The 27,144-nt window shown below is 39.2% G+C and overlaps 1 long non-coding RNA gene across 4 annotated transcripts; it reads left to right on the top strand.

The window, feature by feature from the left end:
- Positions 1-27,144, top strand: LOC117197809 (uncharacterized). 4 transcript variants are annotated; one of them, XR_007472572.1, is made up of 4 exons: positions 1-6,901; positions 7,048-10,564; positions 11,536-11,571; positions 25,310-27,144. It is a non-coding gene; the product is annotated as an uncharacterized LOC117197809 (long non-coding RNA). The 4 variants fall into 4 exon arrangements; XR_004478688.2 differs by having other exon boundaries at positions 1-7,574; positions 10,349-10,564; XR_007472571.1 differs by having other exon boundaries at positions 1-10,564.

Below are 27,144 nucleotides of genomic sequence, written 5' to 3'. Positions count from 1 at the left end.
GGCCTTTTAGAGCCATCAATCTGGCTGTTGTGTGGAGGATGGATTGGAGGGACGAGCAATTAGAAGCAAAGAGATCAGGAGTCTCTTGCATTTCTTCAGAAGCGAGACAGTGAGAGTTGTGGACAGCGCTGGCAAGGAGTGCTGGGAGTGAAGGACAGATTGGAGAAACAGTTAATGGATAGAGTCAACTGAGAGAAAGAGTTTGCACCCCCTTTCTGACTGCTTCTCTTTCTTCCTTTATGCCTTTCTGTTTTCCACCGAGGTCTTTGAGCAGATATCCAGAACCTGTGATCAGAAGTATTTGTGCCAACATCACGACCTTTATCTTTGAAAGTATTTTGAAATTAGTAACCACAGATAATTGAAGAAGCCAACAAGTAGTGGGAGAAGTGGGGGAGGAAACTGTTCTTAAAAATGAATTCCAAAAGGGACAGACCAGTTACCTTAGTGGTCAGATCTGCTCCCAATTCTACTAGAGGATTGCGGATGGAGCTGTGTATCTGTGCATCTTTTATTGCCATCTTTCCTTTTTAAAATTTTTAAATTTATTTTTTATTATTTTTGGCTGTGTTGGGTCTTCGTTGCTGCACGTGAGCTTTCTCTAGTTGCAGCGAGCGGGGGCTACTCTTCGTTGCGATGCGTGGGCTTCTCATTGCGGTGGCTTTTCTTGTTGTGGAGCACAGGCTCTAGGCACGTGGGCTTCAGTAGTTGTGGCATGCAGGCTCTAGAGAGCAGGCTCAGTAGTTGTGGCGCACGGGCTTAGTTGCTCCACAGCATGTGAGATCTTCCTGGACCAGGGCTCGAACCCATGTCCCCTGCATTGGCAGGTGGATTCTTAACCACGGCACCACCAGGGAAGCCCTCCTTTTTTAAAAAAATCCTTTTCTCCTACCAATAAAAGCAAGCTTGTTATCCTTTTCATTTGAGGGTAACTACTATACCCTCATTAAGCCCTGTGATTTCTTCATTCGTTGTCTAGTCATAATCTTAATTACCCCTGCTTAAAAAAGCTTAACCTACTTAAAGGAGAAATAACAAACTAATCCTAGTTTGACAACACATGTACATTGCATCTGGCATTGGAAGCAAAAGGGTTTACCCAGCACCTATCACTGTGTGGCTTCCAGGGGGAAAATGCAAAGAAGCAAAGGCTCAGAGTTATCTTCCTCTCTTCTCTCTGTCTCATGCATGGAGTCAGCTTTGGGAATGGACTCACTCACTCCAAGCCTGAGCTCCAGAGAACTCCACAGCGCATGTGCCCTAGGGCCATCCAGCTTTCTGTAACAGAGAAATGAAGTAGAACTCCTCCTGGTGAGGCTGTAAATCAATTAGAATTTGAGAAACATAAAACTGAAAGCCAGAGAGGACTGGCTGCCAGTCACACAGTGTGTCCTTCTGCCACGGCATTCCTGCCCCAATGATATGGGTACCAATGTTTATTCTGTTCTGGCAGAAAAAAAAAAAAAGCCCCAACTGGTGCAGCTCACAGCACTTTGGCTCAGAAGGGACCCAGCACACTCACACACCTGTGCTGCTCATCCAGCCGTCAGGTTTTGATGATGGGAATTGCAAGACAGTAAAGACAGTGCCTGCTGTTCATTCAGGGGAAAAAGTGAAATCTGCAGCTCAGCAGTCTTCTGGGTAAATGGTGTTCACAGTTTGCTCCGGGCTTCCTGATGCTTCCATTTAAACTACTATTGTTCTGTTTTCCTGGAGGAAGAAGAAAGAAAACGAAAAGTTTTAACTGGGATTTTTCAGGTGGTGGGGCCTATTTATTTGTTTTTAGTGGTGAAATTGACTTTATTCAGCACATTTCTTTTTATTCCTGGAGAAACAAATTCAGAGCATGTGCAGAACCAGGGAAACGGAAGAGGTGAGATGGAGTAGGTTCTCAGTTCGCTTCCTGCTTACATGCCTGGAACGTTTCTCTAAGGCAGAATTTCCTAAACAGGGTGGATTTCAGTGTTCCAAAATACTGATCCTTTCAACTCACAGGTGGCAGGACAAGACCTGAAAGGGCCTCCAGTGGCCTTCTCCATGTATCTCAAGTCACTTCCAAATATAGTCCTTTTGTGTGTATAGCAAGATGTGACATTTTTAGAGGCACTAAGAAACACTGTTTTAGAGCCTAACAGTCCCAAATTCTTGGAGAGAAACACAAGATGGCTATTTGACCCCATCAAGCCTCTGGTTTGCTAGGTTGTGTGGATGTGTATGTGTTTTACATATATACACATGTATGTATATATGTGTGTCTGTACATATATCTATAGAGAGAATTAGAGAGTTAATCAAGCGTGGTGGCTAATAGCATATGCTTTGGAGTCTAGAAGATTTGGTTTGAAACTCAGTTTCACCATTATCTCACTGCATGCGACCTTGAGCAGGTTATTAAACCCCTCTGAACCTTGGTTTCCTGGGGAATAAATACCTACCTTTCAGGGTCATGACCTTGAGCAAGTCACACTCTGTTCTTCAGTTTCCTCATCTGTAAACTGGGAAAATAATAGTATCTATCTCGAACTTTTGCTGTAAGAATTAATATGTTAACTCATGTCTTAGTATATGAGTTAATATGTATATAAATCAGTTAGAACATTGCCTGTTATGTGATTAACTATGAAGTTGTGAGTCTTCATTATCATTAATCATCATCATCATCTCGTAAAATGTTTAGCACAATGTTTATCCTGTTTAGCACAGGATAGCTATCATCATCATTATTATCATAGTTAGATTTGGGGAAGAAAATGTTTTTGTTCCCACCACAGAAAACCAAAATGTGTGGAGCTCTGACAATTGCTGAGAACATAGGAGATAAGACTCTTTTCTGAGTGAGTGTAAAGTAGATGTCATCTTTGCAGCCTAGAAGATGAGCTCCAATGCAGGCCTCTTATCTAGTCAAAAGTCTCTTCTCTTTACCCCTTTCTTTCCAGCCTCCCTCCATCATATTCCCGTCTTTGTTAAAGCACTTATCCATTAATTCTGCCAAAAAGAAAAATGGGAATATTTGTGTTCTTTGGAACCCTGGCCTGTCCTTGCCATATCAAAAAGCCGGCTGCCAAGGAAAATTTGCCCTGGGGCTCCCTGGCTTCCCCTTGGCATTCCCGTTCCACTGCTCTCCATGTTGGCAGTGGAGGGAAACAATGTTCATGGGAAGGAGTGTGAAGAGTCAGCAAAAGCTGAGCTGAGCTAAAGTGTTATTAGAAACAGAAGAATAACCAACAAATGGAGCTTTCAGACAGGAAAATAGAGGCAACCAAGACCAAGTCCAGGTGGGCACCCCCAGGAGTCTTGGGGCAGATATATTGTGCAGGGGTGTGACATGGCAAAATGACCCCCTGTGGACTTCTTGTTGCTCCCTGTCATTCCATCTCGGGGTCAATCTACACCATCTCTAGGAATCCGAGCAGAGAGCAGCCCCTAGAAGAGGAATAAAGCAGGAATCGCTTCCCTGGTTCACCCTCCTTTTCCGCACGCATGCTGGATTGTCAGGGAGCTGGTAGAAGAGGGCATGAGTCAGAACTTGAATACTCCAACTAGAGTTCATTCCAAAGCCCTCAGGACAGCAGCCCTGCTAAGGGGCTAGGAGAGCTGCGTGGGAGTCAGATGGACCTGTGCTGAAATCCTAACTCTTCTCTGCAACTGAATGATCATACTCAAGTTATTAATTTCTCTAAGCCTTGGGACCCGCATCTGAGACATGGAATTAAAGGCAGTTGCACACATTACATTGTGCCTGAACCAGTTAATGTATGGAAAGAACTTGCCACAGTGGGGCATCACAGGTGCTTAATAAATGGTAGCTGTTGTTATTCTATCATCATTATCATTAACATTAAAGTCATGTATAAACCGCTCTTCAATGGGTCTGTCCACTGCTACCCCTGAGACAAAATCTTTTTCCTTTTTTCACTCACATCTGCTGGCAGCTTCCTGCTGGCCTTTCTTGACTCCTTTTCCTCTTTGAATACTGCAACTGATGTTGCTTTAATCTGGGTTTTACTTGTATATATGTGTTTACTCTTTGAGATAGTCCTGGGACTCTGAGCTCTCCTTGAGCCACCCTGGTAAGGAGTGAGGTTGGGACAGAACCCAAGTCTCAGATCTCATCTCCTGCTCTGATCCCTCCAAAGTCTTTTCCTGCCATATCCAATCTGACTGAGGAGACTTATAAACTGCAGATGCGTTCATGGGGCACTTGCTAGAGGCAGGAGAAGGGAAATGATACCCCCCCACGGAATGATCTCTGGGAGGGAAGGTGGAAGGGAGACTGGGTTACACAACAGGGAAAAATCTTGCTGTCAGTAGCTTCTTATTGGCAGTTATTCTGGTTTCTGGTTTTCAAACTGCTGTGCAAAGTCAGCTACTGACAGTTTGGGCTGCCGTTTGATGATGGAAGAGGTTCATAAGCCCAACTGAAGTTCTCCCAAGCCTCCTCCATGGGATTGTTTCAAAGAAAAAGAGAAAAAATGCCATTGGTATCTTCTTTTTCCGAAGCTTTGATAGTCTCTCCAGTTATCATTCTGGAAAGGACTCTGATCTAGTATTTCATGAGAAAACCTAAATGAAGCATGTAAAAATAATCTTCTGTGGGGTCATAGGAGGGATGGCATTAGATGCTACAGATGGAAATGTTGGCTCAAAGGAACTGAGCTTCAGAATGAACAGGACCCCTTGGACGGTTGTCGACACAGGGTCTCCCCACAGGTCAGAATAGGGAAAAGGTGGTTCATCCTCTTAAGTGGCATGAAAAGAGGGCCTCAGGATACTTAAAGAGAGACTCTGCAATGCCAGGATTCTAAGCCTTACAAATCTAGCAGATGTTTTTGGTAGAGAATTTGGTTGGCTTTGAAAAAGAAGTAGAGGAAGACTTTTAACTCCGCGTGAGGACTCAGTCTTTGAAGGCTGATTAAACGAATACGTGGGTAATACTGTGTGTTTCAGACATCTCCCTTTCTTCGCTTCTGAACCCATTTTCAAGTGATTTTATCCGAGAGTTTATTGAAATGGCTCAGAATATAATTATATCTGTCTTCTTGGCCCTACCTGAGGGATTTGCTCTTTTCCATCTCTTATGTCTAACGAATTCTTGTCACTAAGTTGAATTTCTGGAATTATCTAGCTGACAAAAGTCTATAAAGTTTAGTGTGTCCTGGACATATCTAGTTAAAGAATCATAACTAAATTAATATTTACTGTGTTGCAGAGTGGAACTGAGGTCTGCATCCCCTCACTAGAGGGGGTAAAACAATGAAATGCAATGAGATGAAGTGATTCTATCCTTCCAAGGACAATTTCCTGTTCAACTTAAGCACCTTAACTTTGGTGGCTAAGCTAAGGACAATCTACTTTCTTCTTGTCCCTCCCTTAACAAGGAACTTATTAATTCATTCATTCACTCAACAAATATTTATTGAATATCTGCTGTGTGATAGGAACTTTTCCAGAAGCTGGGAATATAGTAGTGAATAAAACCAAGTTTATGCTCTCATGAAATTATATTTTACTAGGAGGCGATAGACCAATAACCTAATGACTATATTATATAATGCTGGTGGAGATAAGTGCTATGAAGAAAAACAAAGCAGGCTATCTAGCAGAAGACTTGTTTGGAAAGCAAACTATTTGACTAGAGAGAAAGTAAAACACTAATACTTTTTTTTGTTGTTCCTGCACAGTTTATTAAGTAAAAAGTACATTTTTAAACCAAAGAATAAGCCAGGGTTAATTCTAAATGCATTTATCATGTGTCTAGTTGCTTTTGGTTTCAGATTTTTTTTTCTTTATCACCAGATATATAGCTTGAGATTTCATCTGCCTAAAGAAACATGTTATCATTAAGTTAAGTTTTGATATATGGCAGAAATAACATGACCAAAGCATTAACACTTCAGGCATCCTTCAACCTGTACAGTTTTGCCACTTGAAGGGCTCAGGACTCTCAAATGATGTTAGTGGTGCTCAGCAAAGATAAACACCTTTGTGCGGACATGGAGACGTGTACTTGTCATAAAGAGGGAACCGTGTCTCAGGGTCAGGTTTGACTGACCCGTGAACACCAGCACTTACCTCAGAGATGCGCTGGGCAGAAATAGGCTTGTGATGCTGAACCCGACACATCCAATTTATTTCTCCTTCTTTTTTTGGCTTTAAATCTGCATTTTAAAAATCGTGGTAAAAAACACAGAACATAAAAAAATTACCCTCTAATTTTTAAGTGTACAGTACAGTACTGTTAACTATATACACAGTGTTGTACAGCAGCTCTCTAGAATTTTTTCACCTTGTATCACTGAATCTTTAGACCCATTGAACAGCAGCTCCCCATTTCCCCCTCCCCTGCATTCTACTTTCTGTTTCTCTGAGTTTGATTATGTTAGATACCTCATATAAGTGGAATCCTACAATATTTGTCCTTTTGCGACTGGCTTATTTCACTTAGCATAATGTTTTCAATTTTCATCCATGTCATAATGTTGGACAGGATTTCCTTCTTTTTTAAGGCTGAATAATATTTCATATATATATATATATATATATACACACACACATACCACATTTTCTTTATCCATTCATTCATCGATGGACATTTCATTTTGGATGGTGGATCCAAATTTGGGTTTGTGGATTGTGCTGCGGTGAACATGAGTAAGCAAATATCTCTTCAAAATCCTGTTTCCAATTCTTCTGGGTACCAATTTAGGCATTCTTGAACCACTGTATGATGTGTTGACCCTGAATGAAATGCATGGATCACTCTCTTTGTAATTTGCAGTGGTTCCTCCAACCCCCATACACCAAGTACCAGCTGTCTCCCAGGCTCCGGAGACCCAGAGGAGAATAGTAATAAAAGCTAACACTTCTATGATGCTGGGCACTCTTTTAAGAACCTTGGGAGGTAAGTACTATTATTGTCACTCAGGGAGAATGCTGAGGCATACAGTTAACTGGCAAGAAGAAAATGGGGCTTAGTCTCAGGCAGTTTGACCCCAGAGGCTGTGCTTGTAACCCTTACACTGAACAATCTCTTCTTTGCCTTCCAAGTGTTCAGGGTATGGCAGGACGGGGCTGACAGACAAGGAAATGACCACATTCAACAGTGCAGGAATTGCTGCTGTGTATACGCTCAAACAATTTGCTTTGGAAACATGGAGCAAAAAGCACTGAACTCTATGAAGTTGGGCAGGATTTTTCTAGAGGCAGAGAGGTTTGTGTTAAATCCTGACAGGTGAGTGGGAGGAACAAATGAACAAAGGGGCATTTAAGGTACCTTCCAGGTAAAACAAAATCCATGTTTTTTCACACCTGTTTCGTGCATACCTGCATTCAATACCTGCTGTTCAATTTGCGTGTGCTAGACCAGACTGCAAGTATTTTGTGTATTATTAATCCCAAACCCTTGTCACTGGAGGGCAAGTATAATAATCCTCATTTTACAGGTGAAGAGACTGAAATTCAGAGAGGTGAAGTATGGTGCCCAAGAACATCCAGCCGAAGTCCAAGTCCAGTTTGTCGGACTCTCGAGCTGGTACTCCTGACACTCTGTGAAGTATAAAGGGAAGACAGATGAGGTAGAAGTCAAGCTCTTCACCCTTGGAGACCCCTGAGGGTGCAGTTGCCCAGGCAAAGGTGTGGTGTGAGCTGGTCCAACTTGGTCCACTGACTGATAAACCTGCCTGGAGTACACAGCAGAAAAGGAAAGGTTAAGAACAAGGGCAAGGTAGCAAGCCCTTTCTTTAAAGAAAAGAAAGCGGGGCCTCCCCCCCGCCCCCTACTCCCGAGCTTAGCACTTGGGCACCGCGGTGGAGCTGGGTGTTTGGTTGCCTTGCAGCCACTGTTCTCCTCGGTCTAAGGTTGCAGTGCAAGGCTCCGTTCACCTGACACTACTGAAAAGCGGAGCGAGTGAAACAGTGGCTTATCACAAGGCACCGGAGGTCTCTGTTTCTGGCTGCGTTCTACTGTGCACTTGGCATTCTGAAAGCACTTGTAGATGGACTGCCAAAATGCCAGCTTTTTTTTTTTTTTTTTTATAAATCCAAGGTAGGATCAGATTTTCTCTCCATCCACCCTCCACCCCCTCCCCCAAGGTAGTAATCGCATCATAGGGAAACCTGAGCTGCTTGTTTTTTGCCGCTTGTTCCTATTTGCCTGGAAAATACATTTGCTGGAGAAGAATCCGGGAGGAGCTCGGTCTTGATTTATTGCTCTTTCCCTGTGAAATTTTTGCTTCTGAGAATTCTATTGTGTCAGAACTGGGGTGGGATTTAGGTCTTGCTCTCAAGGACCTGAGTCTTGGTAATAAGATTAATAAAGGGCATATTCTGGTCTTTCAAGCACTGTGATGTGGGCACTTATTAAGGAGAACGGAGAAGGGATGGTTTGTTAAATTGCTTTGCTGATCCTGTGGACCTTTACATACTACCCTAATGCACACGATGGGCAGACTCAGAGGTTCGAGGCTGTCTCACAGGTCCTCCCCAGAACTCTGCAGCACGTCTCTATCTCCTCATTCTCTCCCACACATAACGCCAAGATGCCCTTGACCAAGGGGCTCAGAAGAGGAATAAGTGTGTTTTGCCTTCAATTCAAACATCCTTAGTGATATAGGTGCTCCACGAATGTGTGTTGAATGGGTGAGCTGGGATTTAGGAAAGAGTGGGCGATGGTGGAAATGGGGGCAACAGGCTGGTAGAGAGTGAGGAAGAGAATGGTAGTCCATAGTAGGAAGGAAGACAAAGCTGGTGTCCTAACCTCCTTTGCTTTCTCCACCACCAAAATCCTTTACAGTCCTGGCTTGGGAAATCCAAATATGCTCAATATGTTCACACAGAGGAGGACTTTTCTCTTTGCAAACATGCTTGGGGAGTATTTTTAGTAGAACTTAAATCTGTTTTTACTTTGGGTTCGAAGAGCAACTCACATCCAATGACATTTTCTCTTTTGTGAGACAATCATGTAGTTAAGCACTTGTCAGCAATGGCCACAGGATAGGTTTCTTTTTGTAACTGCCCCAAAGTTTGAAGGGAAAGGTTTTTGTTTTTTTTTTTAAATCATTTCTCAATTCAGAAACTGTATTTTGGTAGATATGGAGGAAAGGACACTTTTGATAAATATACAAGGAGATGAAACAAGGATTACCTTGATTTTAATTATGACAATAATCCAATTGCTCTTTTTCGTGTGTGTGATTTTTAAAAACCACTTTATTGATATATAATTTACAGTCCATAAAATTTACTGTTTAAGTATACAATTCAGTGGATTTAATTTACTTATAGAGTCGCTACTATCACCATAATCTAAGTTTGTAGCATTTTCATCCCCCTAAATAGAAACTATGTACCTGGTAGCAGTTACTCTTCATTACCTCCAGCCCCCAGCCCTAGGCAACCACTATTCTATGGATTTGTCTGTACGGATTTGCCTCTTCTGGACATTTCATATAAGTGGAATCATCTAATATGTGGTCTTTCTTGTGACTTCTTTCACTTCGCATAAGGTTTTCAAGGTTCATCTGAACAATGTCTTAGCCAGTATCAGTACTTTACTCCTTTGTATGGCTGAATAATATTCTGTTGTGTGGATATACCACATTAATTAATTTTTTTACTTTTAAAAATGATTTATTTAAAAATTTTAATTTTATATTGGAGTATGGTTGATTTAAAATGTTGTGTTAGTTTCAGGTGTACAGCAAAGTGATTTAGTTATACGTATACATGTATCTATTCTTTTTCAGATTCTTTTCCCATATAGGTTATTAGAGTTCCCTGTGCTATATAGGTCCTTGTTGATTATCTGAAAATAATCCAATTGCTTTTAAATGACAAAATACAAAGTTATAAGGAGTTGGGATCATAATTTCTGAATGTGTGAGGTAATTATGTACATTCTTAGTGGAGTTAGACTTAACTCCTGAATTGTAATTTATTTGTGGTAGAGTGTCATTCTTCAACCTTTTACTAAGTTGGGGGTCAGAATAATTTGATACACAGTCGTACCTAAATACTTCCATAGAGAGGAAAAAAAGAGATTAAAATGCTGCCAGTTTACTGTGTGATATCACTTATATGTGGAATCTAAAAAATACAGCAAACTAATGAATATAACAAAAAAGAAACAGACTCACAGATGTAGGGAACAACCTAGTGGTTACCAGTGGGGAGAGGGCAGGGGAGGGGCGATATAAGGATAGGGGATTAAGAGGTACAAACTATTATGTATAAATAAGCTACAAGGATACATTGACCACACAGGGAATATAACCAATATTTTATAATAACTATAAGAGGAGTATAACCTTTAAAAATTGTGAATCACTATACTGTACACTTGTAACATATAGTGTTGTACATCAACTATACGTCAACTAAAAAAAAGAGAGAGAAGAATCTGGAAAAGACAAAATCTATGAGACCTTGCTCCACATTGCTTGTCGTGATGCTTGAGGCTAAAGAAGATGACTTCTGCTTTAATACGTTGAGGCCTAGAGGAACATAAAATGGACTCAGATTCCCGGTGGTCTTCACTGGACAGCAAAGCATGCTTGGAAGATTTCCTGGTAAGAACCTGAGACCCTGTAAGAGCTCTGAGGTCAAGGACAATGTCTCTCCTGTTCATAGCTCTATTCAGGACACCTAATAAAGACTTCTAACCCAGTAAGTACTCAATAGATAATTGCTGAGTAGGCTGAATGAAATAAAATGGAAATGGAAATCTGAGACCTTATTGGGTTAAGTGCTGATGATTCAGCAGTGAATAAAACAAAGTCCCTACCCCTATGGTGCTTCCATTCTCACACAATGGTGTTGGTGTAGAGAATTTCGTCAGAATCATTCCACAGGCAATATATATTTTTGTTGAGAAACTATTTTTCCAGAGTGAATTGTACCAAATCAGTTTGATTCCTTGATCAATTTTCTATAGAGTACAGTTAAACATTTCTAATATTTCCATTTTCATTCTTATTTTATTAACTTATTTTACTATTTTTACTGAGAGCTTTTTTCTTGTGAAAACTTTGCAGTGAAATTTGATTCCTTGGTTAGTTTTTTGTCCATTTACAGTCTACCAATTATAGCTTATTCTATTTGTAATTTTTGAACTTCCTTTTGATTCCTGTTTTTAATAAGTCTAACTTTCCCAGGTCAGATTGAAGACCTCATAATTTAGCTGTTGCCAATCTTATTTTATGTTGATTGGTTCTACCATTTGTTATAAGTGAGATAAGAGATCACTAGATTGTGTTTATATCCCCACTAATTCTTGACATAGTGCAGGATGGCTCTACTGTCTGGAATTATTCTCCCACGTTTAACACAGATCTTCTGATCACTTTGCATATTCTGTTCTCTGTGTCAGCAGAACAGAGTGTCACCATATCTGGTTTCATCTCTAACTTTATCTCCTCCCCTGACACTTTAGGCATTGTTAGTTTCAGCCAAATGGACTTCCTACTGAATGATGCTTTACATTTTTTGTTCTTTCTAGCTTGAGAGGTTTTGCTTATACAAATTTTACCAATCTCTTTAGGTCTATGAAGGATGTTTCTGAATCTTCCAATCAGAGGTAAATTTTTTTATATCTTTGATGGCACAGATATTATGTTATATTTATTGTTATGTTATATTATATATTATGATATATAATACATATATATATATATACCCCAAGATATATGTACATATATAATGACCTTGTCTTATTTTCCATGTTTATCTTGAAATTCCTTGAAGGTACTGTTTGTGCCTTATTCATAGTTATGTTATCTAGGGTTACTTGAAAACCAAGCTGAATCCCTTTCTGAACCCATATCACAGTAGGCTGGAGGGATGATCAATCTCATTCTTGTTGCTTCTCCTCCCATCACAAGTCCACACTGCTACTATTGAGACACCTTAATCGAAACTGGAATGGTCCTTTCATTTTCTGCAGCTGTGCCCCATCTGTACCATATGTGGGGGGTGGGAAACTTAGGCACTGGGGGTTCCTGGGCCTAGGTTTCTTGGTAACTCATACAGACAAACCTCTGAGGCCTTGCCAACTCTCAGGAGTACTCCCCTGACATGGGCCTGGGTCCTCATTCCTCTTATTTCTGTAGAACACACATTTCTCAGTTCTACCCATTTAGGTTATTTAAGATAAGCTCTTCAGTAAGTTTTCCCAAAAGACAAAAAAAGTCATCTTCTTCAAGTGGCTTCTGCTTTCTTAGGAAAATTCTCTGCATCAAGGAGATACTAAGGGCCTGGCTACTTGCTTGGAATGGTTGGGGAAGGGAAAAACATAAAGAAGAAAAAAGTATTAATATTTTAGGGAAAAATCCTTCCACAGACAAAAAGCTGAAAGACTGGCTCTGAGATGTGAACCTTTACACAAATAAAGGACTAATCTGAATCAGGGTTGTAGTCAGATGTTCAGCTGACTTGACACAGGAGACCAGTCAACTCTAAACCATAGGAAATATGAGGAAATAAGGACTGGTAGTTGAGCTGCTGGGGATTTGGTAACTAGCAATAGCTAGAAATGTCAACAAGAGGAGAAGCAGCATCAGGAAGGTTTGGCAAAGAGCGGGGAGGGCATTGGGACTCAGGGTTAGGACACTGGTCTTCAGGAGGATCAGTGGGACCCAGGCAGGACCTTAGCTCTTAGAGGAATGGGCATCAGGTCAGGCAATCACAACAGGGTGTTCAATAAGGAAAAACACAATGAGGACCAAATCACCAGAAAGGGATTCAAAGGTTAACCATATCCAGAAGCAAGGCTGACTTCATGCTAGGTTGCTGAGTCATTGAGCTACTTGATTATAGTTCCAGAATTTGCCCTCTAAAAGGAGGAAGGAAGATTGGTCCTCAAGCTGGGGGTGGGGCTAAGTTCCAGCCTGCTGTAGAAATATGAGTTGCCCAAGGGATGGAGAGTGAAGGGATGGGGGAGGAATGGAGAGTGAGTCAGGCAGACCATTAAACTTGGGTTTCAATGCAGTGTTTGAAAGGACACTGGCATAAAAATTAGTCTTCACACACTTCTCCACACATGGATGCTATCAACACTTAACTTTAAACATGTTGACCAAAATAAAAATGGCCTGCTTTTAAAAAAATCACGACTTATATTTCCTTCTCAAAAGCTCCGTTGCCACAATTCCAAGGTAGAGAATGTCTTATATGTTGAAAAATATAGTGACAATATTGTTCTGATAATGACTGTTAGTGAAGTCTCCAGAATGAATAGAACATTTTCTGGGAGGATTAGAGAGCATGTCATGGATGATTGCCAGTTTGTGAACCATTAGTCAGGAAACACTTGTGTTAAGGTAACTCTAAGACCTTCAGTTGGGCAACAACCATAAGTGATGCAGTGAAAGCACTTGAATGTTTTTCAGTGACTTCATAAGCAAATAGATCCAATCTCTTTCCACTTTAATCTGTACCACATTCTACAAAGAAAAAAAGTTTTCTTAAACTATTAAACACATTCTTCCTCTTGCTTCAAAATTTTGGTAGATCCTTAATATGCTCCACATCAAGTCCAAAGTCTTCCTGTCAAAGGTATCCACCACTTGGGCTTCCCTGGTGGCACAGTGGTTGAGAGTCCACCTGCCGATGCAGGGGACACGGGTTCGTGCCCTGGTCCGGGAAGATCCCACATGCCGCGGAGCAGCTGGGCCCGTGAGCCATGGCCGCTAAGCCTGCGTGTCCAGAGCCTGTGCTCCGCAACAGGAGAGGCCACAACAGTGAGAGGCCCGCGTACCACAAAAAAAAAAAAAAAAAAAAAAGATATCCACCACTTGAACTCACTCCACCTATTCATTGTTCTCTCATTGTTCCCAGCCATATTCTTCCCTTAATCTGTTCTCTGAATATGTCAGGCTAATCATTCAAATCTGACTTCCACTTCTGGTCATGCTGTTGATGCCACTGGAGCAAACTCCTTCTGTCTTCTTTGGGATATCCAGATCCTGCCACCTTTCCAGATCAAGCTCTTGTTTCACTTCCTCCATGAAACCATTTCCAAGAACTTTCTCCCTTCTTTCGACTCTCAGTGTTGCAGAAACAAATGGTCATCTACTTACAACAACTCTCCTTTTCTTTTTCTTTTAGAGTCCCAATTTTGTTCTGGGCAGCTCTTTTGAAGCAAGGAGTGATAATACTCTGGCTAGTGAGACAGAAATGAATTTCTATGAATTGTTTTCCCAATATAGATATGGCATCCCCTTTTCCTCTTGAGGCTTCTTTTATTTTTTTCTAGCTTTATTGAGATAAAATGGACATGTAACATTTTGTGAGTAAGGTGTACATATACATATAAATGATTACCACCATAAGGTTACTTAACATGTCCTTCACCTCACATAGTTACCATGTTTTTAATTTTTGTGGTGAGAACAATTAAGTTCTACTCTCTTAGCAGCTTTCAAGTATACAACATAGTCAACTGTAATCATCATGCTGTACATAAAATCTCCATAACTGATTCATTTTATAAATAGAAGTTTGTTTCTTTGACTAACATCTCTTTTGTTCAACCCTCCAGCCCCTGGCAATCAGCAACTGACTCTCTGTTTCTATGAGTTTGGCTTTTTTAGATTCCATATATGTGATACTGGTATGTCTTTCTCTGACTTGGTTTACTTAGCATAATGCCCTCAAGTTTCATCTATATTGTTGCAAATGGTAAGATTTCCTTCTTTCCCATGGCTGAATAATATTCCATTGTTTATATACACCACATTTTCTTTATGCATTCATCTGTTGCTTAGGTTGTTTTCATGTCTTGGGTATTGTGAATAATGCTGCAACGTGTATGGAGTTTAGTATCTCTTCCAGATAGTGATTTCATTTCCTTTGGTTTATACTTAGGCGTGAGATTGCTGTATCATATGGTAGTTCTATTTTTAATTGTTTGAGGAGGCTTTATACTGTTTTCCATAGTGATTGTACCAATTTACATTTCTATCAATAGTGTTCCAGTCTTTCCTTTTCTCCATATCCTTGCCAGCACTCGTTATCTCGTCTTTTGATACTAACCATTCTGACATGTGTGAGGTGATATCTCATTGTGGTTTTGATTTGCATTTTCCTGATGATTAGTGATGTTTAGCACCTTTCTATTGCCATCTTTATGTCTTCCTTGGAAAAATGTCTGTGCAGGTCCTTTGCACACTTTTTAATCAAATTATTTGGTGTTTTTGCTATTGAGTTGTGTAAGTTCCTTCTATATTTTGAATAATAACCCCTTAGCTATATGGTTTGTGATATTTTCTTTCATTCCACAGGTTGCCCTTTCATTTTGTTGATTGTTTTTTTTGCTATGCAGAAACTTTTTAGTTTAGTGTAGTCCCACTTGTTTATTTTTGCTTTTGTTGCTTCTGCTTTTGGTGTCATATCAAACAAATCATTACCAAGATTGATGTGAAGGAGGTTTTCCCTATGTTTTCTTCTAGGAATTTTATGGTTTCAGTCTTTCATTTAGGTCTTTAGTCTATTTCGAGTTAATTTCTGTGAGTGATATAAGATAGGGGTCCAATTTCATTACTTTGCATGTGAATATCCAGTTTTCCTAGCATCATTTATTGAAGAAACTATTTTTCCCCCATTGAATATTCTTGGCTCCTTTTTCAAATATTAGTTGACTGTATATGAATGGGTTTATTTCTGGGGTCTTCATTCTGTTTCATTGTGCTATGTGTCTGTTTTTATGCCAGGACCATACTGCTTTGGTTACTATAGCTTTATAGTATAGTTTGAAATCAGGAAATGTAATGCCTGCAGCTTTGTTCTTTTTTCCTCAAGATTGCTTTGGCTATTTAGGGTCTTTTCCACACAAATTTTAGGAAAATGCTATTGGAATTTTGAGAGAGATTGCATTGAATCTATAGATGGATTGGGGCAGCATGGACTTTTTAACAGTATTAATGGCTTTTTTGTGCCATAAACACAAAAAAATCTTTCCATTTATTTGTTTCTTCTTCAATTTCTTTCATCAGTGTTTTATAGTTTTCAGTATACAGATCTTTCACCTCCTTGGTTAAATTTATTTCTATTTTATTGTTTTTGATGCTTATTATAAATGGAATTTTTAAAAAAATTTATTTTGAGATAGTTCAATGTCAGTGTATAGAAACCTGCATGATTTTGTATCCTGCAACTTTACTGAAATTATTTATTAGTTTTAACAGTGTTTTTTAGCTTTATTGAGGTATAATTGACAAATAAAATTATAAGATATTTAAAGTGTACATTGTGGTGATTCAATATATATATGCATTGTGAAAGGATTCCTCCAATCCAGTTAAACACACAATCACCTCACATATTTATCTCATTCTTCCTCTTCTCCTTCTTCTTCCTCTTCTTCTTCTTCTTTTTTTTAAACATCTTTATTAGAGTATAATTGCTTTACAATGGTGTGTTAGTTTCTGCTGTATAACAAAGTGAATCAGCTATACATATACATATATCCCCATATCTCCTCCCTCTTGTGTCTCCCTCCAAGCCTCCCTATCCCACCCCTCTATGTGGACACAAAGCACCGAGATGATCTCCCTGTGAGATGCAGCTGCTTCCCAGTAGCTATCTATTTTACATTTGGTAGTGTATATATGTCCATGCCACTCTCTCACTTCGTCCCAGCTTACCCTTCCCCCTCCCTGTGTCCTCAAGTCCATTCTCTACGTCTGTGTCTTTATTCCTGTCCTGCCCTTAGGTTCTTCAGACCTTTTTTTTTTTTAATTCCATATATATGCATTAGCATACGGTATTTGTTTTTCTCTTCCTGACTTACTTCACTCTGTATGACAGACTCTAGGTCCATCCACCTCACTACAAATACCTCAATTTCGTTTCCTTTTATGGCTGAAAAATATTCCATTGTATATATGTGCCACATCTTCTTTATCCATTCATCGGTCAATGGACACTTAGGTTGCTTCCATGTCCTGACTATTGTAAATAGAGCTGCAATGAATATTTTGGTACAAGACTCTTTCTGAATTATGGTTTTCTCAGGGTATATGCCCAGTAGTGGGATTGCTGGGTCATATGGTACTTCTATTTTTAGTTTTTTAAGGAACTTCTATACTGTTTTCCATAGTGGCTGTATCAATTTACATTCCCACCAACAGTGCAAGATGGTTCCCTTTCCTTCACACCCTTTCCAGCATTTATTGTTTCTAGATTTTTTGATGATGGCCATTCTGACCGGTGTGAGGTGGTACCTCACTGTAGTTTTGATTTGCATTTCTCTAATGATTAGTGATGTTGAGCATCCTTTCATGTGTTTGTTGGCAATCTGTATATATTCTTTGGAGAAATGTCTATTTAGGTTTTCTGCCCATTTTTGGATTGGGTTATTTGTTTTTTTGATATTGAGCTATATGAGCTGCTTGTATATTTTGGAGATTAATCCTTTGTCAGTTGCTTCATTTACAAATATTTTCTCCCATTCTGAGAAATGGGAGATTGGTCTTGTTTATGTTTCCCTTTGCTGTGCGAAAGCTTTTAAGTTTCATTAGGTCCCATATGTTTATTTTTGTTCTTATTTCAATTTCTCTAGGAGGTGGGTCAAAAAGGATCTTGCTGTGATTTACTTAATAGAGTGTTCTGCCTATGTTTTCCTCTAAGAGTTGTATAGTGTCTGGCCTTACATTTAGGTCTTTAATCCATTTTGAGTTTATTTTTGTGTATGGTGTTAGGGAGTGTTCTAATTTCATTCTTTTACATGTAGCTGTCCAGTTTTCCCAGCACCACTTGTTGCGGAGGCTGTCTTTTCTCTATTGTATATTCTTGCCTCCTCTATCAAAAATAAGGTGACCATATGTGCGTGCGTTTATCTATGGGCTTTCTATCCTGTTCCATTGATCTATATTTCTGTCTTTGTGCCAGTACCATATTGTCTTGATTACTGTAGCTTTGTAGTATAGTCTGAAGTCCAGGAGCCTGATTCCTCCAGCTCCGTCTTTCTTTCTCAAGATTGCTTTGGCTATGCGGGGTCTTTTGTGTTTCCATACAAATTGTGAAATTTTTTGTTCTAGTTCTGTGAAAAATACCATTAATAATTTGATAGGGATTGCATTGAATCTCTACGTTGCTTTGGTAGTATACTCATTTTCACAATGTTGATTCTTCCAATCCAAGAACGTGGTATATCTCTCCATCTGTTGGTATCATCTTTAATTTCTTTCATCAGTGTCTTATAGTTTTCTGCATACAGGTCTTTTGTCTCCTTAGGTAGGTTTATTCCTAGGTATTTCATTCTTTTTGTTGCAGTGGTAAATGGGAGTGTTTCCTTAATTTTGCTTTCAGATTTTTCATCAGTGTATAGGAATGCAAGAGATTTCTGTGCATTAATTTTGTATCCTGCTACTTTACCAAATTCATTGATTAGCTCTGGTAGTTTTCTGGTAGCATCTTTAGGATTCTCTATGTATAATATCATGTCATCTGCAAACAGTGACAGTTTTACTTCTTTTCCAATTTGGATTCCTTTTATTTCTTTTTCTTCTCTGATTGCTGTGGCTAAAACTTCCAAAACTATGTTGAATAATAGTGGTGAGCGTGGACAACCTTGTCTTGTTACAGATCTTAGAGGATATGGTTTCAGTTTTTCACCATTGAGAGTGATGTTGGCTGTGGGTATGTCATTTATGGCCTTTATTATGTGGAGGTAACTTCCCTCTATACCTACTTTCTGGAGGGTTTTTATCATAAATTGGTGTTGAATTTTGTTGAAAGCTTTTTCTGCATCTATTGAGGTGATCATATAGTTTACTCCTTCAATTTGTTAATTTGGTTTATCACATTGATTGATTTGCATACACTGAAGAATCATTGCATTCTGGGATAAGCCCCACTTGATCATGGTGTATGATCCTTTTAATGTGCTGTTGGATTCTGTTTGCTAGTATTTTGTTGAGGATTTTTGCATCTATGTTCATCAGTGATATTGGCCGTAATTTACTTTCTCTGTGACATCTTTGTCTGGTTTTGGTATCAGGGTGATGTTGGCCTCATAGAATGAGTTTGGGAGTGCTCCTCCCTCTGCTATATTTTTGAAGAGTTTGAGAAGGGTAGGTGTTAGCTCTTCTCTAAATGTTTGGTAGAATTTGCCTGTGAAGCTGTCTGGTCCTGAGCTTTTTTTTTTTTTTTTTTTTTTTAACATCTTTATTGGAGTATAATTGCTTTACAATGGTATGTTAGTTTCAGCTTCACAACAAAATGAATCAGTTATATATATACATATATTCCCATATCTCTTCCCGCTTGCATCTCCCTCCCTCCCACCCTCCCTATCCCACCCCTCCAGGCGGTCACAAAGCACCGAGCTGATCTCCCTGTGCTATGCGGCTACTTCCCACTAGCTATCTACCTTACGTTTGGTAGTGTATATATGTCCATGCCTCTTTATCGCTTTGTCACCGTTTACCCTTCCCCCTCCCCATAGCCTCAAGTCCATTCTCTAGTAAGTCTGTGTCTTTATTCCTGTTTCACCCCTAGGTTTCTCATGTCTTTTTTTTTTTTTTAATTCCATATATATGTGTTAGCATACGGTATTTGTCTCTCTCTTTCTGACTTACTTCACTCTGTATGACAGACTCTAGGTCTATCCACCTCATTACAAATAGCTCAATTTCGTCTCTTTTTATGGCTGAGTAATATTCCATTGTATATATGTGCCACATCTTCTTTATCCATTCATCCGATGATGGACACTTAGGTTGTTTCCATCTCTGGGCTATTGTAAATAGAGCTGCAGTGAACATTTTGGTACATGACTCTTTTTGAATTATGGTTTCCTCAGGGTATATGCCCAGTAGTGGGATTGCTGGGTCATATGGTAGTTCTATTTGTAGCTTTTTAAGGAACCTCCATACTGTTCTCCACAGTGGCTGTATCAATTTACATTCCCACCAACAGTGTAAGAGGGTTCCCTTTTCTCCACACCCTCTCCAGCATTTATTGTTTCTAGATTTTTTGATGATGGCCATTCTGACTGGTGTGAGATGATATCTCATTGTAGTTTTGATTTGCATTTCTCTAATGATTAGTGATGTTGAGCATTCTTTCATGTGTTTGTTGGCACTCTGTATATCTTCTTTGGAGAAATGTCTATTTAGGTCTTCTGCCCATTTTTGGATTGGGTTGTTTGTTTTTTTGTTATTAAGCTGCATGAGCTGCTTATAAATTTTGGAGATTAATCCTTTGTCAGTTGCTTCATTTGCAAATATTTTCTCCCATTCTGAGGGTTGTCTTTTGGTCTTCTTTATGGTTTCCTTTGCAGCGCAAAAGCTTTTAAGTTTCATTAGGTCCCATTTGTTTACTTTTGTTTTTATTTCCATTTCTCTAGGAGGTGGGTCAAAAAGGACCTTGCTGTGATTTATGTCATAGAGTGTTCTGCCTATGTTTTCCTCTAAGAGCTGAGCTTTTTTTTGTTGGAAGAATTTTAATCACAGTCTCAATTTCAGTGCTTGTGATTGGTCTATTTATATTTTCTATTTCTTCCTTGTTCAGTCTTGGAAGGTTGTGCTTTATGAAGAATTTGTCCATTTCTTCCAGGCTGTCCATTTTATTGACATATAGTTGCTTGTAGTAATCTCTCATGATCCTTGGTATTTCTGCAGTGTCAGTTGTTACTTCTCCTTTTTCATTTCTAATTCTGTTGATTTGAGTCTTCTCCTTTTTTTTCTTGATGAGTATGACTAATGGTTTATGAATTTTGTTTATCTTCTCAAAGGACCAGCTTTTAGTTTTATTGATCTTTGCTATTGTTTCCTTCATTTCTTTTTCATTTATTTCTGATCTGATCTTTATGATTTCTTTCCTTCTGCTAATTTTGGGGGGGGTTGTTTTCTTTCTCTAATTGTTTTTGGTGTAAGGTTAGGTTGTTTATTTGAGATGTTTCTTGAGGTATGATGGTATTGCTATAAACTTCTCACTTAAACCTGCTTTTGCTGCATCCCATAGGTTTTGGGTCATCGTGTTTTCATTGTCATTTGTTTCTAGGTATTTTTAAATTTCCTCTTTGATTTCTTCAGTGATCTCTTGGTTATTTAGTAGTGTATTGTTTAGCCTCCATGGGTTTGTATTTTTTCCAGATTCTTTCCTGTAATTGATATCTAGTCTCATAGAGCTGTGGTTGGTAAAGATACTTGATACAATTTCAATTTTCTTAAATTTACCAAGGTTTGATTTGTGACCTAAGATATGATCTATCCTGGAGAATGTTCCATGAGCAGTTGAGAAGAAAGTGTATTTTGTTGTTTTTGGATGGAATGTCCTATAAATATCAATTAAGGCAATCTGGTCTACTGTGTCGTTTAAAGTTTGTGTTTCCTTATTTATTTTCTGCTTGGATGAACTGTCCATTCGTGAAAGTGGGGTGTTAAAGTCCCCTACTATTATTGTGTTACTGTCAATTTCCCCTTTTATGGCTGTTAGCATTTGCCTTATGTATTGAGGTGCTCCTCTGTTGGGTGCATAAATATTTATAATTGTCATATCTTCTTGGATTGATCCCTTCATCATTATGTAGTCTCCTTCTTTGTCTCTTGTAATAGTCTTTATTTTAAAGTCTATTTTGTCTGATAGGAGAATTGCTACTCCAGCTTTCTTTTAATTTCCATTTGCATGGAATATCTTTTTCCATCCCCTCACTTTCAGTCTGTATGTGTCCCTAAGTCTGAAGTGGGTGTCTTGTAGACAGCATATATACGGGTCTTGTTTTTGTATCCATTCAGCCAGTCTATATCTTTTGGTTGGAGCATTTAATCCAATTACATTTAAGGTAGTTATCACTTATGTATGTTCCTATTACCATTTTCTTAACTGTTTTGTGTTTGTCATTGTAGGTCTTTTCCTTCTCTTGTGTTTCCTGCCTAGAGAAGTTCCTTTAGCATTTTTTGTAAAGCTTGTTTGGTGGTGCTGAATTCTCTTAGCTTTTGGTTGTCTGTAAAGGTTTTCATTTCTCTGTCAAATCTGAATGAGAAGCTTGCTGGGTAGAGTAATCTTGGTTGTAGGTTTTTCCCTTTCATCACTTTAAATTTGTCCTGCCACTCCCTTCTGGCTTGCAGAGTTTCTGCTGAAAGATAAGCTGTTAACCTTTTGGGGATTCCCTTGTATATTTTTTGTTGAATTTCCCTTGCTGCTTTTAATATTTTTTCTTTGTATTTAATTTTTGATAGTTTGATTAATGTGTGTCTGGGCATGTTTTTCCTTGGATTTATCCTGTATGGGACTCTCTGCACTTCCTGGACTTAAGTGACTATTTCCTTTCCCATGTTAGGGAAGTTTTCAACTATAAACTCTTTAAATATTTTCTCAGTCCCTTTGTATTTCTCTTCTTCTTCTGGGACCCCTTTAATTTTTTTTTTTTTTTTTTTGTGGTATCCTGGCCTCTCCCGTTGCAGAGCACAGGCTCCGGACATGCAGGCTCAGTGGCCATGGCTCACGGGCCTAGCCGCTCTGCAGCATGTGGGACCTTCCCAGACCAGGGCACGAACCTGTGTCCCCTGCATTTGCAGGCGGACTCTCAACCACTGCGCCACCAGGGAAGCCCCTATTTCCACTATTTTATCTTCCAGGTCACTTACCCGTTTTTCTGTCTCAGTTATTCTACTCTTGATTCCTTCTAGGGAATTTTAAATTTCATTTATTGTGTTGTTCATCATTGTTTGTTTGCTCTTTAGTTCTTCTAGTCCTTGTTAAACGTTTCTTGTATTTTCTCCATTCTATTTCCAAGATTTTGGATCATCTTTAGTATCATTACTTTGAATTCTTTTTTAGGTAGACTGCTTATTTCCTCTTCATTTGTTTGGTCTGGTGGGTTTTTATCTGGCTCCTTCATCTGCTGTGTGTTCCTCTGTCGTCTCATTTTTTTTTAAATAAATTTATTTATTTATTTTTGGCTGTGTTGGGTCTTCGTTTCTGTGCGAGGGCTTTCTCCAGTTGCGGTGAGTGGAGGCCACTCTTCATCACGGTGTGCGGGCCTCTCACTGTCATGGCCTCTCCCGTTGTGGAGCACAGGCTCCAGACGCACAGGCTCAGTAGTTGTGGCTCACGGGCTTAGTTGCTCCGTGCCATGTGGGATCTTCCCAGACCAGGGCTCGAACCCGTGTCCCCTGCATTGGCAGGCAGATTCTTAACCACTGCACCACCAGGGAAGCCCTCTCTGTCATCTCATTTTGCTTAACTTACTTTATTTGGGGTCTCCTTTTCACCGGCTGCAGGTTCGTCTTTCCTGTTGTTTTTGTTTCTGCCCCCAGTGGCCTAGGTTGGTTTAGTGAGTTGTGTAGGCTTCCTGGTGGAGGGGACTGGTGCCTGTGTTCTGGTGGATGAGGCTGGATCTTGTCTTGTTGGTGTGCAGCACCACATCCGGTGGTGTGTTTTGGGGTGTCTGTGACCTTATTCTGATTTTAGGTAGCCTCTCTGCTAATGGGTGGGGTTGTGTTCCCGTCTTGCTAGTTGTTTGGCATAGGGTGTCTAGCACTGTAGCTTGCTCATCATTGAGTGGAGCTGGGTATTAGCGTTGAGACGGAAATCTCTGGGGAAATTTCGCCGTTTTATATTACGTGGAGCCAGGAGGTTTCTGCCGGACCAATGTCCTGAACTGGGCTTTCCCACCTCAGAGGCACAGGCCTGACACCCGGCTGGAGCACCAAGACCCTGTCAGCCACACACCATGTGTTCTTTTAAGAGCACTCTTAAGTAACAACCTGATTGTGTGCAGTACAACTTTACTTTTGAATTGAGAGTTGCGGTGGATGTGATTTTTGCCTTCTCCACATGGTTGAAGGTTACAATTTTTGTTTTTGGAAACCCCACCTCCTCCTTGTTTCTATTACTATTTTTGCAAGACAAGTGTAATGAGTGTTGGAGTGGAGGTGGGATTTGTGATCAGGAAAGCCCTGGATGCCCCCCTTCTCCATCTTCCACCTCTCTCTCTCTGATTAGTTCCTATCCAGCAGCAGATTGAAGCAGGAGATGGTCCTTCTCAATGTTTGTTCAGCAGCTTCACTTCTAGGTGAAGTCTTCATGAACCAAGTCCCTTCTTCTTCTTCTTCTCCTTCTTCTCCTTCTCCTTCTCCTTCTCCTTCTCTTTCTCCTTCTCCTTCTCCTTCTCCTTCTCCTCCTCCTCCTCCTCCACCTCCTCCTCCTCCTCCTCCTCCTCCTCCTCCTCCTCCTCCTCCTCCTCCTCCTTCTTCTTCTTCTTCTTCTTCTTCTTCTTCTTCTTCTTCTTCTCCTTCTTTTCTTCTTCTTTCTTCTTCTTCTCCTCCTCCTCCTCCTCCTCCTCCTCCTTCTCCTTCTCCTTCTCCTTCTCCTTCTTCTCCTTCTTCTCCTTCTTCTCCTTCTTCCTCTTCTTCCTCTTCTTCCTCTTCTTCCTCTTCTCCTTCTCCTTCTCCTCCTCCTCCTCCTCCTCCTTCTCCTTCTTCTTCTTCTCCTCCTCCTCCTCCTCCTCCTCCTCCTCCTCCTCCTCCTTCTCCTTCTCCTTCTTCTCCTTCTTCCTCTTCTTCCTCTTCTTCCTCTTCTTCCTCTCCTCCTCCTCCTCCTCCTCCTCCTCCTCCTCCTCCTCCTCCTCCTTCTCCTCCTTCTCCTCCTTCTTCTTCTCCTTCTTCTTCCCCTTCTTCTTCCCCTTCTTCTTCCCCTTCTCCTCCTCCTCCTCCTCCTCCTCCTTCTTCTTCTTCTTCTTCCTCTTCTTCTTCTTCTTCTTCCTCTTCTCATTATTGGTGTGAACATTTAAGTTCTAATCTTTTAGCAAATTTTAATTATACAATAGTGTTATCAACCTTAGTCATCATGTTATACATTAGATCCTCAGACCTTATTCCTCTTATAGCTGAAAGTTAATAGCCTTTTGCCAACCCTTCCCTATTTTCTTTATGTCCCAGCCCCTGGCTACCACTTTTCTACTCTCTCTAATAATTTTTTTGTGGGGGGAAGGTAAAGTCTTTAGGATTTTCTGCATATAAGATCATGTCATATGCAAACAGGGAAATTTTTACCTCTTTCTCTCTGATTTAGATGCCACTTTGTTTTTCTTGCCTACTTGCTCTGTCTGAAACTTCCAGTACCATGTTGAATAGCAGCAATGAGAGGGGGTACCCTGGTGTTGTTTCTGATCTTAGAGAAAAAGCTTTCAGCCTTTCACTGTTGAGTCTGATGTTAACTGTGCTTGTTACAGATGGCCTTTATTACATTATTTTTATACCCAGGTGTTGAGAATTCTTATCATGAAAGAATGTTGAATTTTGTCAAGTGCTTTTTCTGCATCTATTGATAAAATTGTATGATTTTTATCTCTTTCATCTTCTTCCTAGAACCTGGACTCTAAGTTGCAAGTGGAGAAGTCATCTTGTGTTTATAAAATGACCAAAGGAATAAAAAAGAAATGCTAAGGATGGCAGAACATAAAGAGAGTAGACTGGGATTTTAGTAATATCATGGGTTTACTGCACCAGCCCTGCACTGCCTATCTATAGCCATCTTTTTTTTTTTTTTGTATGACAAAATAATCCCTCCTTTGGATAATTCACAATAGGTTAGTGAGTGAAATGTACAGCTATTGGAACACCTATATAGTACCCCCATGTACTATATGCATATACATATATATACTATATACTATATACATGTCAATGTCATACCATAACTCAGTTATTTATTTTCTTACCTCTTTATCTTTGCTAATTTTTTCTCTCCAATTAGATGATTATCTCCTTGTGGGTGGGTATGATCTTATATGCCTTTATCAATATTTTATCATTATTCTTAGACACTGTTAGAGGCATCTAAGTAATTGAGTGCAACTAACATGCAATTACATCAATCAGCCAGTAACTATGTAATAATATAAACTATGCATCCAGAATAATAGAGATCATGCAAGCTGGGGGAGTTTGCAGTTTGGAGTAGTTTTATTTTGATACTAGAAGTCAGATCGTTGCATATGGGTTTTTAATGTACTTGTTTTAAAATGGTCGTTGAGTCTTTTCATACATTAGATTGTTATATTTCAGTATTTAATTTCATTATATTTTGCATTAAAGGAGTGCTTGTAATTTCAGCAGCCAGTGTTAAAAACAGAATAATTAGATGATAGAGTCAGGCAGCCTTATAAAACCTATTTAAACTATATCTTAATGTAGTTCTTATTATGGGATAAATCATATAATACTATGAAGATATTCTTGCACTTCCAATGCAAATTTGAAAGAAATATTCTTTCATTAGCTGTGTAAGAAGCCATTCCTGCAATTCAGGAAGTCAAGAAACTGAAAGCCTGGGCGTTGGATGAATTATCTATATAGAGTTAAGTTCACCAAGATGATAAGAGTAAATGATAGAGAGGGAAAGAGTGAGCCAGGTACTAAAGTGACTGATGAATGAAGAAGATTGATCAAGAGGTAAAAAACAGCAAAATGAAAGTCAGCAAGGGATATTGTCAAATGATTATGTATTGGTATCAAGTATTATTATTAAAAGCATTATTTTATTAAAGTTTTGATTTTTCTTTCCAATAATTATTTATGAAAGTAATTTTAAGTTTCTAAATTAATGGTTTTCTTTTATTTGTTCTTTATTTTGAATTTTATTATATTTTGACTATATAACATGGCCTGTTTAATTCCATTTAGTAGAACTTATTGAGGAGTTCTTTGTGGCTTAATACATGGTCAAATCTTATCAGTGTTTCACTGTTGTTTTAAAAGAATATCATTCTCATTTTGAGGGGTCTAGAGTTTGATATATAGCTCTTGAGTTCATCTTACTAATTATATTATTCAGAGAGTGAGGAAATCAAACCCACAGTTTAACTCATTTTGTATTAAACTCAGAATAATATGTGTATGCTATTATATAGTTTGTTGTGTGGAAGAAAACTTGAAAATTTAAAGAATTTGAAAGATTAACGCTGTGATTCTGACTTTAAAATATTACTTGATGCTAAGTTTGTTATTTTAAGCTGAAAGTTGTTAAGAGAATTTGCTTAAATTTTAAAAGACTATTGAAATATTTTAAAATAATTTGTAATTAACTCTAAAAAGTTGTGTAAAAGCTAAGGAGGATTTGCCTAGTAGTGTTGTGTATGTATCTGCCCGATCAAGCACTTGAAGTTCTTCAAAAGAAAATAAAATATACTAATCTAAATGCA

This window comes from Orcinus orca, chromosome 17 (genome assembly GCF_937001465.1).
Source record: "Orcinus orca chromosome 17, mOrcOrc1.1, whole genome shotgun sequence".
In the NCBI taxonomy this organism is placed as follows: Eukaryota; Metazoa; Chordata; class Mammalia; order Artiodactyla; family Delphinidae; genus Orcinus; species Orcinus orca.
This window is presented reverse-complemented; position numbering and strand designations above follow the sequence as displayed.